The following is a 17,866-nucleotide window of genomic DNA, read 5'->3' on the forward strand; positions in this document are numbered from 1 at the left end:
TGCATGGCTCATGGGATATAAAATGGTACAGCTGCTGTGGAAAGCAGTATGGTGGTTCCTCAGAAAGTTAAATGTAGAATTACCATATGATCCAGCAATTCCACTTGTAAGTATAGACCCCCAAAATCTGAGAGCAGAAATCCAAGCAGATATTTATACACCCACATTCATGGCAGCATTATTCACAATAGCCCAAAAGTGGCAGAACCCAAGTGTCTGTTGGTGGATGAGCAGATAAACAGAACGCGGCATATCCACACAATGGACGATTATTCAGCCCTCAAAAGGAAGGGCATTCTGACACGTGCGACAACATGGGTGAAACTTGAGGGCATTATACTTACGTGAAGTCAGACAAAAGGAAAAAACGTCTTCTGATTTTACTTACATGGGGTACCTGAAGTAATCAAGTTTGTTGAGGCAATAAAGTAGAATGATGGTTGCCAAAGGCTGGGGCATGGGGAATTCGTGTTTAGTGGGTACAGGGTTTCAGTCTGAGAAGATAAAAAAATGTCCTCATGATGGATGGTGATGGTGGCACAGCGATGTGAATGCACTTAGTGCCACTGAACTGTAGACTTCAAAATGGTTAGACTGCCATTTTAAAAAAGAAAAAGACTCTCCAAGTCTAAGACAGTGGCCCTCTCAGGTGTTTCACCCTTTCCCACCTTGAAGAGCACAGCATTCGTTTCTCATTCGGATAAACAAAAGCAAACAAATTCCGTGGGAGACATAATGTGCATTTCTCTTCCTTCAAGAACCATTGAAATATTTATTGAGCACCTTCTATGTGCCTGGTGCTTTTCTAGGCACTGGGGTTATGGCAGTGAGGTGAGCAAAGCGGGCAGAAATCCCTGCACTTTCATGGCCCAGTCTGGAATCTAAGGTCATATCGGCTAGGGTCCCAGCAGAAAATACATGACACACTCAAGTTAGGGTCATCTGGGGAGAGGTTAATAAAAGGACTCTTGACAAAGATATGAACAGATATAGGGAAAGCACATGGGGAAAGTTCAGAAACCCAGAAGTAGAGTTGTTACCACCTACAGCTGAATAGCAAAGGGGAGGAAGCAGCTACTCTAGAGGGAAAGGAAATGGTAAGAAAAGCTGTCATGAGAGCATCAGTGAATTTAATGGAGGGACACAGTCCCCCCAAGGCTACCCCAAGGTCAGTCCAGAGCTACGCCATAGTTAGGTCAGGGCTATCCCACAGTTACCCAAGGCTATGCCATAGTCAGTCCAAGGCTACCCCACAGTTGGCAACCCAGGGCTATCCCCCAAGGAGTAAATACCCAACCTCACTGTCCTCCACACTCTGATCCCTCGCTAGTTCCTTAGGGCCCAAACCCAAGCAGATGACAGAATGCAAAAGAGCCCTTTGCTACAGAGTCCAAACTCAGCAGGATAGGAAATGGGGAGGGGGGTCTGGAGGGACGAACAAAAGATGTTCCATACTGTGAAGAAAACATCAGGTTGGTGACCATCCTGGGCCTCAGCTCCAGAAAGCTAACTCAAGGTCAGGCGTCTCCTAGGAAGCAGGCACAGCCAGTCCAAGGGGAATCTGGGAATTTTCCCAGCTTGAAGCCATCCCAGAAAATCAGGCTCAGCTGAGATTTGATGAAGAGACCAACACAACTGTAGTATCAGTCAGAGCAGGCAGGGATAGATTGTTCCAAGTATCCTGAACCCAAGTTTAGCCTAACGCAAAGCTCAAACCACATCAAGACTGGCCTATTCAGCAAATATTCACTTCCTATCCCCATCCACTAGGAGTGGATCACTCTTCCCCACCCTTCATGTTATTTGTCACTTGTTTTGCAAGAGAATTTTAGCAGACATGAGCAAGCAGAGGCTTAAAATGAGCTCTGGAGGGGCACCTGGGTGGCTCAGTGGGTTGAACGTCCGACTCTGGATTTCGGCTCAGAGCATGATTTCGGGGTCCTGAGATTGAGCCCTTCACCGGACTCCCCACTCAGCAGGGAGTCTGCTTCTCTCCCTCTCTCTCTGCCCTTTCCCCTGCTCTCTCTCTCTCTCTGAAATAAATAAATAAGTCTTTTTAAAAAAAAAGTGCTCTGGAAATCTGCCTTGAGAAGATGTGTCCAGGGTAGCTGTGGCCCTTAACCTGGACCCCCAGATGAACACAGGTGGGGCAGATCCAAACCCCAAACTACCTGATTAAGAACACTGACTTACACAGTTCTGCTAAAGAAATGAGACTCAGAAATGAAGTGGTTTACCTAACATTATATACCTAACTAATTTATTGCAGATCTGGTTCTAGAATCCAGTTGTTTTGATGTGCAATCCAATAGTTTGAAAACCCTTGTTTTCTCTGGTGGAATAAAAGGGCTTCAGGAAGCTGCGCGTATGTTAATATCGATTCTGCCCCACTGACAACCCAGAGCCCACATTTTTCCTGCTAGCAATTCTTCCTCTTCCTGCCTCATAAATACTTTCTCTTTTCTTTCCCCTCTCTCCCTTAGCAACCACACTAAGGACCTGCAGCTTAATTTAGCCTCATCTTGGGTTCAGATGCTCTCGAAGTTCAGGCCAGTACTACAAGCTGTCCGTTCACATCTCCATCCAGTGATCATCTAGTGATCACACTAGCTCCTCCAGCTCAGTGTGCTCCCCATCAAATGCTATCTTCGTCTCCAAGCAGCTCTTCTCCAGACTTCTGTATTTCTTTAAAATATTTTTTGTGGTGCGCCTGGGTGGCTCGGTCAGTTAAGCATCCGACTCTTGATTTTGGCTCAGGTCATGATCTCAGGGTCGTGAGATCGAGCCCCACATGGGCTCCGTGCTAAGCGTGGAGCCTGCTTGAGACTCTCTCTCTCCCTCTCCATCCCCCCCTCCACTTCCCCGCTTGCTCTCTCTCTCAAATATATATATATATACTTTTTATTTTTGAATAATGTACAGATTGACAAGAAGTTATAAAGACAGTACACAGAAGTCCTTTGTACCCTTTACCCAGTCTCCCCTAGTGGTTACATCTTACATGGCTATAGTATAGTGCCAAAACCAGGAAACTGACATTGAAACAGTGGGTGTGTATAGTCCCCTGTCATCCTATCACATGTTTAGACTCCTGTAACCATCACCGCAATTAAGAAACAGAACTATTCCAGCAACACAAATATCTGCCCCAGCCTACTCCTTTATAATCACACCCACCTTCCCCCTCCCTTCCCCATCCCTAACCCCGGCAACCATTAGATTATGCCCCATTTCTATACCGTTGAGCATATTATTCAAATGGAATCATATAGTATGTGATCTTCAGAGATTGGCTTTTTATGTTTTGGCATACGAGTCCCCAGAACAATGCTACGAACAATGGTGTCCAGGTTCACATGTGGATATGTTTTCATCGCTCTGAGATAAAGGTTGCGGGGATGTATAGTAAGTGTATGTTCAATTCTTTGTTTTTTAAAATTTTTTCTTTCAGTTTTATTGAGATAGAGTTGTCCTACAGCACTCTATAAGTTTAAGGTGTGCAGCATAATGACTTGACTTACATACATTGCAAAATGATTACCACAATAAATGTAGTTAACATTGTTCATCTCGTGTATTTACAAAAATAATTTTTTTTCCTTGTGATGAGAACCTTTAGGATTTATTCTCTTAGCAACTTGCAAATATACCACAGTAGTGTTAACTATAGTCATCATTTTATACATTACGTCCCTAATAGTTATTTATCTTATAACTGGACATTTGTACCTTTTGGCCACCTCATCCAATTCTCTCACCCCTCAAGCCCTCACCTCTGATAATCACAAATCTGATCTCTTTTCTTTTAAAGATTTATTTATTTATCTTTAGAGAAAGAGAGAGCACACAGTGGGAGGGGCAGAGGGAGAAGGAGAGAGAATTTCAAGCAGACTCCCCACTGAGCACAGAGCCCGACTCAGGGCTTAATCCCATGACTCTGAGATAATGACCCGACCAAAACCAAGAGTTGGACGCCCAACTGACTGTGCCACCCAGGTGCCCCCGATCTCTTTTCTGAGCATAAATAAATAAATAAATAAATACACACACACGCATTCACTGACGAGGATGTATTTATGGCAGATAAGCACAAAAAAAAACCATACATACATACGTATATATATACATATAATATCTAGGTTAGATCATATAGTATCAAACAGTATTTTTGTCTTTCTTTGTCTGGCTTATTTCACTTACACTTAGTTGTTAAAGAAACTACAAAATTCTTTTCCAGAGTGGCTGTAACATTTCACATTCCCATCAGCAGTATACGAGAGATACATTTTCTCCACCTCTTGTCAGAATTTGATACTGTTAATATATTTTATTTATCTGTTTTGATAAGGGTGTGGTGATATCTCATCAGAGTCTTAATTTGCATTTCCCTGATGGTTTGTGATGCTGAATATTTTTTCAGTGCTTATCTGCCATAAATACAGCCTCTTCAGTGAAATGTCTCTTCATGCAGCTTGTTTTCTAGCAAGATTGTTTTTTATACTGTTGACTTTTAAGAGATCTTTATACCTGCTAGATAAGCGTCCTTTGTCAAAAGTGTGGTTGCAAATATTTTTTTTTCGTGTCTGTAGCCTGTCTTGTCAGTTTTCCAACAAGGTCTTTTTTTTTTTTTAAGATTTTATTTATTTATTTGAGAGAGAGAATGAGAGAGAGTGAGAGAGCACATGAGAGGGGGGAGGGCCAGAGGGAGAAGCAGACTCCCCGCTGAGCAGGGAGCCCGATGCGGGACTCGATCCCTGGACTCCAGGATCATGACCTGAGCCGAAGGCAGTCGCTTAACCAACTGAGCCACCCAGGCGCCCCTCAACAAGGTCTTTTGCAAAGTAACATTTCAAATTTTGACATCGTCCAATTTCTTGATTTTTGTCTTTTATGAATTGAACTTTTGGTGTCATATCTAAGAACACTTCACTGAGCCCTCCTATGTTTTCCTCTAAAAGTTTTATATAATTTGATGCTTTACATTGAAATCTATGATCCTTATTGAGATAAAATTTTGTGTAAAGTGTGAGTTTTAAGCCAAGATTCTTTTTAAAAAATATTCAATTGCCCTAGCACCATTTGTTGAAAAGACTATCCTTTGTTGCACTGCCTTTGAATCTTTGTCAAAAATCAGCGTTGAATGGGATGCCTAAATGGCTCAGTTGGTTAAGGTCGGACTCTTGATTTTGGCTCTGGTCATGATCTTGGGGTCGTGAGATCGAGCCCCATGTCAGACTCCACACTCAGGGTGGAGTCTGCTTGAGACTTTCTCTCTCCCTCTGCCCCTACCCCCCATGTGCACTCTCTTGCTCTCTCTCTCTCGAAAATAAATAAATAAATAAATAAATCTTTTAAGAAATTAGTGCTATACTTTTATAGGTCTCTTTCCGGGTCTTTTACTCTATACCACTGATCTATGTGTCTGACAGGCTTAAATTTTCACACCTGTATACTAGTCTTCAAATTGGGTAAACTAATTCTGCCCATTTTACTGTGTTTTTTCACCCCAAAATTGTTTTAGTTATTGTAGTTCCTTTGCCTTTCTGTATACATTTTAGAATAATTCTGTCTATATCCACAGAAAATCTTCCTGGGATTTTGACAGAAATTGTATTAAACATGCATATTGATTTGGAAAAAATAGTCATTGTTAATAAGTTGAATCTTCCAATTCATGAACACAATGTGTCTCTCCATTTATTTAGATTTTCTTTCATTTCTTTCATGGGCTTTGCAGTTTTCAGCATATAAGCCTCGTATATGGTTTGTTTTTTGTTAAGATCGATGCCTAAGTATTTTATTTTTTTGAGTGACTACAAATAGTCTTGTATTTTTTATTTTAGTTTCCAAGTGTTCTTCTCTACTGCATAGAAATATGGTTTGTTATTTCTTATTTTGGTTTGTTAATTTTATATCCTGTGACATCACTTATTAGTTCCAGTAATGATTTTGGAGAATTTGGGGGGATTTTTTTTAATGCAGCAAATGATGTCATCTGCAAATAAGGGCAATTTTATTTCTTCCTTTATGATCTGTATGCCTTATATTCCCTTTCTTGCCTTATTACCTTGGCTAGAACTCTCACTGCTGTGTTGAATAGGGGTGGTGAAAGTGGACATCCTTGCTCCCAATCTTAGGGCAAAAGAACTCAGTCTTTCATCGTTAAGTGTGATGTTAGTTATAAAGTTTTTGTAGATGTCTTTGTCAGGTTGAGGATGTTCCCTTCTATGGCTTCTTTTCTCAGTTTTGATTGTGAATGGGTATTAGACTTTGTCAGACATCTTTTCTGCATTAATTGATACCATTATGTGATTTTGCTTCTTTAGCCTGTTAATATAATAGATTACATTGATTGGTTTTCATATATTGAACTAGCTTTGCATATCTGGAATAAATCCCACTTAGTCATGATATATAATTCTTTTTATATATAGTTGAATTCTAATTCTTTTTGCTAATACTTCATAAAGGAATTCTGCACCTGTATTCATAGTGTTTGGTTTTCCTTTTTTGTACTGTTGTTTTCTGGTTTTGATATCAGGGTAATAATAAATTCATAAAAAGAACTGGGAAGTGTTCCCTTCTCTTCTCTTTTCTGGAAGACATTGGCCTCTAAGCCTTTCTTTCTTTCTTCTGTCTATTTTCTCCATTATTCAGATTGGGGAATATATATTTCCTTATCTTCAAGTTCACTGATTCTCTCCCCTTTCTTCCATTTTGATGTTAAGTGCATCCACTGAGATTTGTCTTTTATTTCTAGTGTTTTTTAGTTCTAAATTTTCCATTTCATTTTTATTTATATCTTCTATTTCTTCACTGAGATTTTCTTCTTTGTCATTTGTGTCAAATGTGTTCAGAATTGTTCAGCCATTTTTATGACGACTGGTTTAAAATCCTTGTCAGGTAATTCTAAAATATGGCTCAGTGTAGGCAAATGTTACTTGATTTCTTTCACCCAAGCTGAGATTTTTTTTTTGGTTCTTTGTATGATGAGTGATTTTTGATTGAAGCCTAGACGTTTTGAGCATGATGTTATGAGACTCTGAGATATAAGAGGCAGATTAAAGTCAGGGAACTCAGCACCATGCCATTCTTCAAGCTCTGAAATCCCTAGTGGAACTTGCCCTTTTTCTCCACTTTTCAGTCTTCTTGTATTTGTTTTATACATAACGTCCAGTGAGTTTTAGCTCTACTTAGCAGAAAAGGATAGTTACTTATACTCTATCTTTCTGGAAGCAGAAATTCAAATTTCTTTTTTTTTTTTTTAAGATTTATTTACTTATTTATTTATCTGAGAGAGTGAGAGAGAGAACACAAAAGGGGGTAGGGTCAGAGGGAGAAGCAGACTCCCCACTGAGTGGAGAGCCAATGCAGGACTCGATCCTGGGACCCTGAGATCATGACCTGAGCCGGAGGCAGTCGCTTAACCAACTGAGCCACCCAGGAGCCCAGAAACTCATATTTCTTTTAACTAAGCCATCTTTCTCCTTGTTTTAGGAGTCAGTCTGGCTCCTTCATTTCCCTCCACTTCCAATACTAGAACAATACTTGAAGATTCCACCCCCTCACTACTCCCTGAGTTAAAAGTATACTCCTTTCCACGTTCCATGTCTTTGTCTTGTTCAGAAACTGCTCATTATCTCTTGCTTGAATTATTTAAATGGCTTCCTAATTAGTCTCTAAACTGACGTCTCTCCCTTTCTTCCGGTCTCTACTATTCTATAGATTGTGGCCAGGTTTATTTCCTTAGGCATAAATCATTGTGCTTTCTTTCTCTTCTTGCATGACCTTAGACAGCTCATCACTGGCTACTTAGTAAAACTCAATCCTTAGCTTGGGGTTCAAAGCCATCTATGTTATGGCTCATCTTTCTGGTTGACAGCCTTATCATTCTCTGCTCTCGCACACAATCTGATGCTGCAGCACAAGGCAGCATCCCTTGCTTGGAAAACTTTAGAGATATATCCACCATGCTTGTCATGAAATCGGTTTTGGACACATTCTAGATCAAAGCTTCCCTGCCTTTGCAGATTCCAGACATGTGTTGTGCATTTTGACCCTGGGCCTTCATTCATACTTTCCCTCTGCCAGGAATGCCCTGCCCCCCAACTCACTCAGGTCAGGGCCCACTGCCTCAAGGAAACCTTTCTTGATCACTCAAGTCAGAACCAATACCTTCCCCCATCAACAGCTATGGTCTTTTGCTCACATCTCTCTTTAAACATATTTTCAATCCGGGGTGCCTGAGTGGCTCAGTTGGTTAAGGATTCAGCTCTTGGTTTTGGCTCAGGTCATGATCTCAGGGTCATGAGATTAAGCCCCGCATCGGGCTCCACACTGGTCATGGAGCCTGCTTAAGATTCTCTTTCTCTTTCCCTCTGCCCCTCCCCCTGCCCTGTCTCTCTCAAACAAAACAAAACAAAACAAAACATATTTTCAATCCATCTCATAGCTACAAGACAGAATGCATGGTTTTTTCAGGGTCTCTCCTTTTGTACAAAACCAGGCCTTCTTGGCTTATTGGTCCAAGGAGGAGAGCAAGCCCATCAGTGGAGGGTAAGACTGGAGCTGGCTTTATCAGGAAGCAGGGGGAATGTCAGTGAAACATTTGCTTAGTTCTGGAAAATGTGCCAATTTCAGGAGATTCTATTCTGTCCTGGGCCTCTCTGGAGGTCCAGGAAAGGAAACTTTAGAGATATATCCACCACGCTTGCCATGAAATCAGTTTTGGAAATGTTCTGGATCAAAGCTTCCCTGCCCTTCATTAAATCTACCTATAACGTCTACAAGCTGGACAGTTCATCCTTTGGAGTGCTAGTGCTTTCTCAGTACAGGGGTGGTGGCAGCAAAAGGAGCAAGGGAAAATAGAAACTGCTTAAGTCTTAGCTCTGCCCTTTACTAGCCAGGTAAACTCTGGACATATTATTTAGCTTCTTTGTACCTCACGTTCTTCATCTGCAAAATGGGGATAATTATAGAACCTACAGAGAATCACATAAAAATGCTTAGAACCGTATTTGGCACTCCAAACACGTTAGCAATGACCACTTTCAATGTCTTCCACCCAAGTACCTTGAAGAGTAGAATATTTGTGAGACCTGGGACAATACCCCAAAGTAGCCTGTATTTGCTTGAAATTTCTTTTGGGCATTCATGTTAAATATTTCTGCAAGTTTTGCACTCCCCTCCATTCATAGAACTTGTTCGTTGAGTTTGTGTTAATATCTGGCTATTTCTTCTGCAAAAATATTTAAGAAAAAGGTATAGTCTAGAAAGAAAGATAATTCTATGTGATAGCCTTGGCACAGGGCAGAGCCTCTCAGTGACACAGTGCTGAAGGTTGAGGTGCACAGTCCCAGCAGGCTTTGCTTGCGCCTAAGACACAGAAGATTGAAGCCCAGACCAGCACCATAAAGTGTGCCTCACTGATGCGTTCTGTGTGGGGCCAATGAAGCCTCTATACCCTCCCTTACTGACCCTCCCTACACTGAGATTCACAACCTCAACCCCTCTTTCCTCATTTGGGAGAGCTGGCCCCTTGGTGGATGTGTGGAATGTAAGCAATGTGAGCATGGAGATAAAAATCTTGGCTTGTATTTCCTGGGCTATGATCATCAATAAAAGGGCAGAAGAGAGCTATAATCTAATGCACTATATTACTGTAATTAGAGCTTCATGCATAGAGCTCTCTCCCACCCTCCCTCCAAAATAATGAAACCGTTTAAAATAAATAGTTGTGACTTTATTCTCCATCATGTGGTGTTCAGTGATTGGGTAATTATGGTAACAGCATACAGTTAGTGGATGTTGAGTTCAGAATGCAAGAAAAAAGGTTTGGGGGGAAAACACACACCCAAGGGATAGAAGTATAGAACTGTAGCACTGTGGAGCTGGGAGGCATCCTAGCAATTGTGTACCCTACACCCCCACTCACAAGAGAAGAAACAAAAGCGACTCAGAGACTGCAAATGTGAGAAGCTTAGGCAGAGGTGGACTTAGAATTAAAACCCAGCTTCCTCTCTCTTGTTCAATATTTGTTTCAACCCACCTGTTGTCTCTGGGAAGCCACATAAGAATATTCTAGAAAGCTTTCCACATGGCAAGTAGACTTTGCCCCCACACCTGCTGAGGTAGAAGACAACATTTCTGTGACTTAAGCTGTTGTCTGTCCTTTCATTGTCTGGGGACTCTGAAAAGTCATGGCCACCGAATGTCAACAGCAACCAGCCCTGAACGTTTGAAACATTTTTTGTATTATCCATTTTCTTCCTTTGATGTAGCAGAGAGGAAAAATCAGCAAGTGCACAAACTAAGACTTTGTTTAACTTCCTCTTGATGAGGCTAATTGTTTATTTTCAGTTAGATTTTATTTCTGTTATTACACTGGGAACATCAGATAAATAGTCAACTTTCTCATAAGAATGTTTACATTTCTTAGTCCTGTGCTACATGTAAGAAATTCAGGAAAAGTCAATGCTTTTTGTAATGAAGGCGCAGGGATTTTCCCCCAAAAAACAAGCTAAGGGTTTGCTTGGAACAAAAAAGAAATGGACTCCAGCCTGCAGATGTGTAACGGGTCCAGAGGGACACAAACATGCACCATTTTCCCCCTTGATGTGTTGAACATAAACACATAGCCAAGTGCCCCACATGCCCTTCCCTCTCCTCTTCTCCTCCTTCTTGTAGAAAAGGAGAGACTGATGTAGCCAGAGGGAAGGCATAAGCTCATCCCTGCCACTAATTGCCACTGACTCTGTCATTTGCTACTCAACCCCAGAAAAGCCACACCTGGGGCCTGGGGTAAGGGGTGTTCCTCCTTCCTACCCTGTCCAGTCACCATCCAGCAACACAAGTGCGCTGCCACTGCTAAGCCCAACCTGAACGAGGTGGACATGGAAACTCCTTCTCTGCCAATGATGGGAATGCACGCCACCCTGGAAAGAACAGAGCCAGTCACCGGTGGTCACTGGGCAGGAAGCAGCAAGGCAGTTGGGAGACATCTCTATAGAAGTAAGATTCATTCCACTACGTCCACAGAGAGATACAGATGCTACTAAGAAGCAAATTTCTCATCAAAGATAATGTTCTCAGTGTTCTTTCTTGCTCCGATTCCAACCCTCCCTGAACCCTGAAATGTATCTGGGGCTCATATGTCTTGATTAACAGAGTCATTCAGATGTCAGGGCGAGATTAGGAAGATGTCAAGATGGCCACTGAGACCAAGGGCATAAACATGAGAAGACCCCTCTTTGTGGGCACCTCTGCCTTCTCCTTAGGGCCATCGGATGGTGCCACCAGCACGTGGCCCGGGATGGGAGGTGGGTGCACCAGGGGACATACTATGGCCATATGCATTTCCACAGTACTTTCCCAACACGAAGTGTTTTGTCAGTCAAAGTTCTGTCGACTGTCGTAGGGCAGCTGCCATGGTCTTCACTCACTTGTGAAGAATCTGAAGCCCTGGGAGGCTAGCACACAGTCTCAGGCAGCACACAGAAAAGACTAGACTTATTTGTGCTAAATTTCTGAAGGCTGCTCTGTTCCAGACACTCGACACAACCTTACCTACTTGGTTTTCTTATCTGTAAAATGGGTTTAAGAACGTCACCTCCCTCATACAGTGTCGTAAGGATTAAATAAAATAACATCACAGAAATGTTTAGCATGGCGCCTGACACACAGGGAGTCTTCAAATTAAGGGTTAGTGGGTCCCTATAACATCCTTATGAGAGTCTGTTATAATCTCCACCTTACAAATCAGGAGACTGAGGCACATTAAGGAAAATTACTCACTCAGTTAACCAGCATGGTAGGTGGCCTCGTGAGGCCTCAGATGCAGAACTGTATTACTCCAAAAGCTTTCCCCTCAAGAACACAATGACTCCAGAGCTTGGGCTGCCGGTTGCCAAGTTCTGTGCACTTTCCAAGACCTGTTCATCCCGATTTGAGACCATCTCCTACAGAAAGTGTTGTGACCTGGTTTGATAAGCAAACCAAAGCCTTCTGCCTCAGAAAATACATAACGGTTTGTCATTCACACAGGACATCCAAGCATCATGTTCCATGAAGACTTTGACAGCATCAACAAAGAAGCCCTCACCAGAGTCCCCAGAGGGGCTAAGCACTTCTGAAGTAGAGTCAAGAGTCTGAGGCCAGTAATTAATATGAAAGTTGAAAGACTGTTCTCATCAGCATTTCTATGACTTCAAAAATTCTTTGTCTTTATAATTTCCAACTCAGTTCCTTTTTTGGATAAAATGTCAAGTAGATACAACAAAAAATTGAAAAAAAAACACCAACCCTTTCTTATAGCTATGGCTCCTCACATGCGGTAGGAGTTCCACAAACGTACGATGTATGAATAAACTGATTATAAATCAATGCGTCTATTTTCTTCTTGTGAATTGGCTCAAGGAGCCAGTTTTACAGGGGTTGACTAAAAACTACATCCCTGAGAGGTCACAAGTGTCCAGTAATGCTTTGCTAAACAGCCCATTGACTACATTTTAGACGCCTCTGACGCAAGGATGTCCCCCGCGAACGTGGCCAGAGACTCATGGGTGTGCTAGAGCATCCAGCACTCACACTGCTTTGTACGCATTCAACCTGAGCTTGAGTGGGAGGCACCCACACTCCTGCCAGGACCCACAGCACGGGCAGAGAACACACCATCCTTGGGTGTTATATCCATGAGGCGCCATTGGCTGGGGACCGGCCAGTTCTGATCCCTTTCCACCTACTTGATGATTCTTCAAAAGAATCAACATATTCACAAGATCAACAGGCTGACAGCTCTGCAACATGACACACGCTTTGCCGGGAGCTCCATTACTGAGGAGTTCTTAACTGAAAAGAACTGCTCTCATTGGAACACCTGAGTCAGCGTCTTTGGCTCTGTGGTCTCGACAGGGAACGTTTCTCCTCCCTCCTTATCTGTAAAGTGGCGATGGGGATACCACTTAAACAGAACCCATGTGCACAGAAAAAGTTTGTGAGAGCACTTTGTAAACAACAGAGAGATAAGCTGGCCAATCTCTAAAGATCATTACCACCAACAGAGGGGCAGAAGAAAGCTCACTGTGTGCAGCTGGATGGCCCATGGCTTGGAAAGAAAAATAGCTCATGATATATTCTCAACAGCTAGTAACTAGTAACTTCAGATTGCTTTTATGCACCCCACTCCCAGATATACTGAGCTGGACTTGCCCCAAAGTTAGTCATTGGCCTCCCTGCCACCTTCACAGTTGTTTTGCCATAGACAGCTGCATCTCGCCTGTGTTATGATTTACCTCATATTTCTCTTCACATTGAAGTTAGATTAACTTTATTGCTGTACATTTTAATCTCGTTTTAAGTCAATAAATCACAGGTTTGACATGCTGGTAATACGTGCTTCTATGCTGCATACCATATATGGGGAGACACTGTATTAAGCAAAAGATCATTGCATTGCTTAATCCAGACAGGAGGAAAAGGGAGCCCACCGAAACCTTGTGTGAGTTGGCATAAGGAATGACTTGGATGTCCCCAAAGCTGAGCAAAAGAGCAGTCCTAACACACTGAAAAGCAACTTCGAACTCTAATCCATTATCTATCCAAGTATAATAAGGATTATTTACGTTCCTATAGCACTTTACAGTTTTAACAACATATTCATGACCATTTTACATGGGGTCCCGACCCCAAATGTGGCAGCTGGTGGGGTGGCCGATACCATCCTTTCACACAGGGGCTCAGGGATGTTAGGGGATTTGTATGAGATCACGTTAGAAATAAGGAACAGCACCAGTAATGTCTCTGTCTTCAGCACATTTCACTGTACCCTCCTCAGGGGGAACAATATTTTTACAAGGACTGCTTTTCCCTCTTTAGGCAGGACAACTCTCTCATGCTAATTTTTTTTATCCATCTGATCTTCTACCTGCATATCCATTTATCCATCCATCTATCCATCTATCCACTAATTCATCCAGCCAGCCACCCATCTACCCACTTATCCATCCATCCATCCATCCATCCATCCATCCATCCATCCATCCATCACTGCTCCACCCATCCATTCTTCTATCTGCTCTTCCAAACATGTACCACATCTAGCCATTCATCCACTGATCCAGCCAACTACTTAACCACTTCCCCATCCATCCATCCATCCACTCAATATTTGGGGACCTTCTTTGTGCTTGTCACTCACTATGCAGAGCACTGGAACTACCAGTTTTTATTCTTATAAAATGAAGAGTGTTCATTGTGAACTGTGATGGCAATAAGAGTAACATCTGCATCAATTTCTTCTGATTTGAAAATCTACCACAGATTTTCCCTGATGGTAGCAAAACATAGTAATGTGCTCTACTTCTTCCCGTCAAATGAAAGAAAATACTTGGGAGTGGGACAACAAAAGAAACAGGAAAAGACCTGGTTAATAAGAGTCCTCTCCTCCATAAGTACATTGAAAGCACAATAATTATGGTTATGTTGTTGGATCACTTTAGATGAAAAGGCACACTTCCAGTTACTTCACATGAGTATGAAGTCCAAATAATTAGAAATATATCCCTGATAGAGTCTTGGAACTTTCTGGAAGAACTAATTCAAGCATCTACGTATTTTCTCAGCTGCCATTCAGAGTCAAGACTCACTTATATTCATGATTGCACTCTATTTTGGAATTTTAATTCCTCCATTTCAGAGTTGAGGACAGCAAATCAATGATCAATGATGCAGGTGGCCTAACATATTGAGAGCCCATAAAGGGATGTGTCTCAAAGCAGATAAAAATAGAACTCCAAAAATCATGTAGAACAGAGTGAGACAAAATAGGAATCTATTATCAACTAGTATATAAAAGAAAGAAAAAAATCAACCCTGCAAAAAAATAAATAAAACACTGGAAATTTCCAAATAAAAAATAAAACAAAACTTGAACACTCCTGTTAAAATTTTTTGAATTTATCCCAAACAGCTGTAACTTCAATGAAATTGTTTTCGTCACTCTTTCCCGTCACTGATGACTTCCTTATCAATGAATGCAGTAGAGCAATGGTTCTCAAACCTCAGTTTATATCAGAATCACCTAGAAGGCTGGTTAAAACACAGCTGGCTGGGACCCACTCTCAGAGTTTCAGATTCAGTAGGTCTGGGGTGGAACTCCAGAATGTGTCGTTCTAGGGGTGACTGGGTGGCGCAGTCGGTTAAGCGTCTACGTGTGGCTCAGGTCATGATCCCAGGGTCCTGGGATCGAGCCCCACATTGGGCTCCCTGCTCCGCAGGAAGCCTGCTTCTCACTCTCCCACTCCCCCTGCTTGTATTCCTTCTCTTGCTGTGTCTCTCTCTGTCAAATAAATAAATAAAATCTTTTTTTAAAAAAGTGTCTTTTTAAATTCCTGGGTAATGCTGCTGCTGTGGTTAGTCTGGGGACCCCACTTTGAGAAGCACCACAACAGAACACCTCTAGTCCTCATCTTACTTTTCAGCAGTGTGTGACACTGGGGACCATTCCCCAGACCTCTGAATGCCACACTTCTCTTGCTTTCCCAGCCATCTCTCCTCTTCTCCATTTTAGAATACTAGTGTTCCTTGGGATGCTATGCTAGGCTTCTCTGTCTTTTCACTGAAATCTTCCTGAGCAACCTCGTTCACTCTGAAGCCTTTAGTTAACTACGTATATCTGGTAGACCCCGGGCTGCAGCTCCAGCCTGATACAATGTGAGCTTCACAAGGGCACAGCGCATTGTCCTGTTCACAGTGTCCAGAGAGTGTCTGGCATATAGAATGTGCCCCATAATTACCTGTTACTACTTCTTAGTAGATATTTCTACCTGAATGTCCCATTGGCTAGCTGGCAACTGACATTAAATGTATTTGGAAAGAAATACTTCAAAGAAGGGTATTATACAAACTAGATTCGCTCCCCAAATTTCCAGTGGTACCATCATCCACCCATTCTGTAAGATCTAAAAAATCAATGCGTCCTCCTTGAATCCTTGCACGTCAGACACCAAGTTGTGCTGATTTCACTTTCTAAATCTCTTTCAGGTCCATCCATTCCCCCGCACCATTCCCATTGCCACTGCCTCATCAAAGCCACCCTAGCCTCTCACGTAGATGCCGGTGACAGCCTCCCACCCAGTCCCTCCTATAATCTCATACTACATAGTCGGCTGAGAGATCGGATCTCATTCTGTGCACTTGTGACTAAAGCCTGTCCAGAGACTCTCCTTGCCCTTAGAGCAAAGCCCCACCCTCCTCATGGCCTTAGTCTTTCTGGCTGGGACCCTACGGCTTCTCCAGCTCTATCTCATGTGCTTCTCCCCAGCCCTGTACTTCCGTCCTCCCCGACTTATTTGTGTTCCTAGAACACTCCATGTGCTCTCATTTCTGAACCATGGCTCATGATATTCCTTCCACCTGGAAGAATCTTTCCTTTCCTTCCCCCTGCATGTGTTAGTTGACTACCTTCTACTCATTTCTCAGATCCCAACAGAAACATTCGCATCTTCCAAAAAGCCTTCGCTTCCCCTCTCATAAAAACAAAACAAAACATCCCCCAAAACTGGAATATGGCTTGCCTTGAGTTCCTATGACCTTCTGTACCTGCATAGACAGTATTACCCTTGCTTGTTTAATTATTGGCCTTATTTGCTCTCCAGGGGAAGGCTCACGTCTGTGTCGCGCTGGGCCCAGGCCCTGGACTTGGTCATATTTGCTGAAGGAATAAGCCAACCAGATTTAACAGGGAGAAACGTAAAAGAAATCAGTTGAGAGCAGTCAGAGGAGAGCAGTCAGAGGAGTACTATGTCTGGGATGGGCGGGGGTGAACACTCGCGGATGATGGAAATATTTTGTACTTTGTTCTGGGTGGCGGTAATATGAGGGTATACAAACATAAAAATTCATCAAGCTATACACTGAAGAGTGGTGCATGTTACATATGTAAAGCGTACTTCAATAAAAGTAATGAATTATTTTTGAAATTAAATGATTTTTAAATTGTGAATTTAATTTATTACATTTTAAGAATTTTAATAATTCATATGGGGATATAAAAATTCATATGAATTAAAACAATTCATGTGGGATATAACACTAGAATTCAGTAACAACCCAAGGCACAGAAGTTCCTAAAGATGCTAATTATTCCCCAAAGATCCAGAACAGAAACATGGTGAGGTGCTTTGTTTGTTTGTTTTTGTTTTGTTTTGTTTTTTTAGAGAGGGGGAGAGAGAGGGGTGGGGAAGACCAGGGGGAAAGGGAGAGAGAGAATCCCAGGCAGGCTCCACGCCCAGTGCAGAGCCCCATGGGGGACTTGATCCCACAAGCCCTACATCATGACCTGAGCTGAAATCAAGAGTTGGTCACTTAACCTACTGAGCCACCCAGGCGCCCCTTCCTTAAGTCTGTTCTAAAAATGTAATTGCTTTAGATTGACTACACCTTACTTAAATTTGGGGCCCTAAAATATTTTTAGGGAAAGAGATGATTTCAAAGTCATTCTCCCCAGAATCACATCTACTCTTTAAAAACCCCATTTCACAGGGGCACCTGGGTGGTGCAGTCGGTTGAGTACCCAAATCTTGGTTTCTGCTCAGGTCATGCTCAGGGTGGTGATCTCAGGGTCATGAGATTGAGCCCCACGTCAAGCTCCACATCGAGCCCCCAACTGGGCTCTGAGCTCAGCCTGGAGTCTGCTTAGGACTCTCTCTCTCTCTCCCTCTGATGTTCCCCACCTCCCTCTCTCTCTCAAATAAATAAATAAAACTTAAAAAAAATCCATTTCACAACTTAGAGAGGTTTGAGTGAATGATATATGATTACATTTCAACATCTGAGGTATCTTAATTTGGGCAATGACAACTGCAGCTCA

At 42.3% G+C, this 17,866-nt stretch overlaps 1 protein-coding gene across 1 annotated transcript in view; it reads right to left on the reverse strand.

Annotated features, from left to right (window-relative positions):
- Window positions 1-17,866, reverse strand: part of GPR45 (G protein-coupled receptor 45) — an 82,465-nt gene that overhangs the window by 62,735 nt on the left and 1,864 nt on the right. The window lies entirely within an intron of this gene.

This window comes from Leptonychotes weddellii, chromosome 10 (genome assembly GCF_054177405.1).
Source record: "Leptonychotes weddellii isolate Sample4059 chromosome 10, ASM5417740v2, whole genome shotgun sequence".
NCBI classification, from domain to species: Eukaryota; Metazoa; Chordata; class Mammalia; order Carnivora; family Phocidae; genus Leptonychotes; species Leptonychotes weddellii.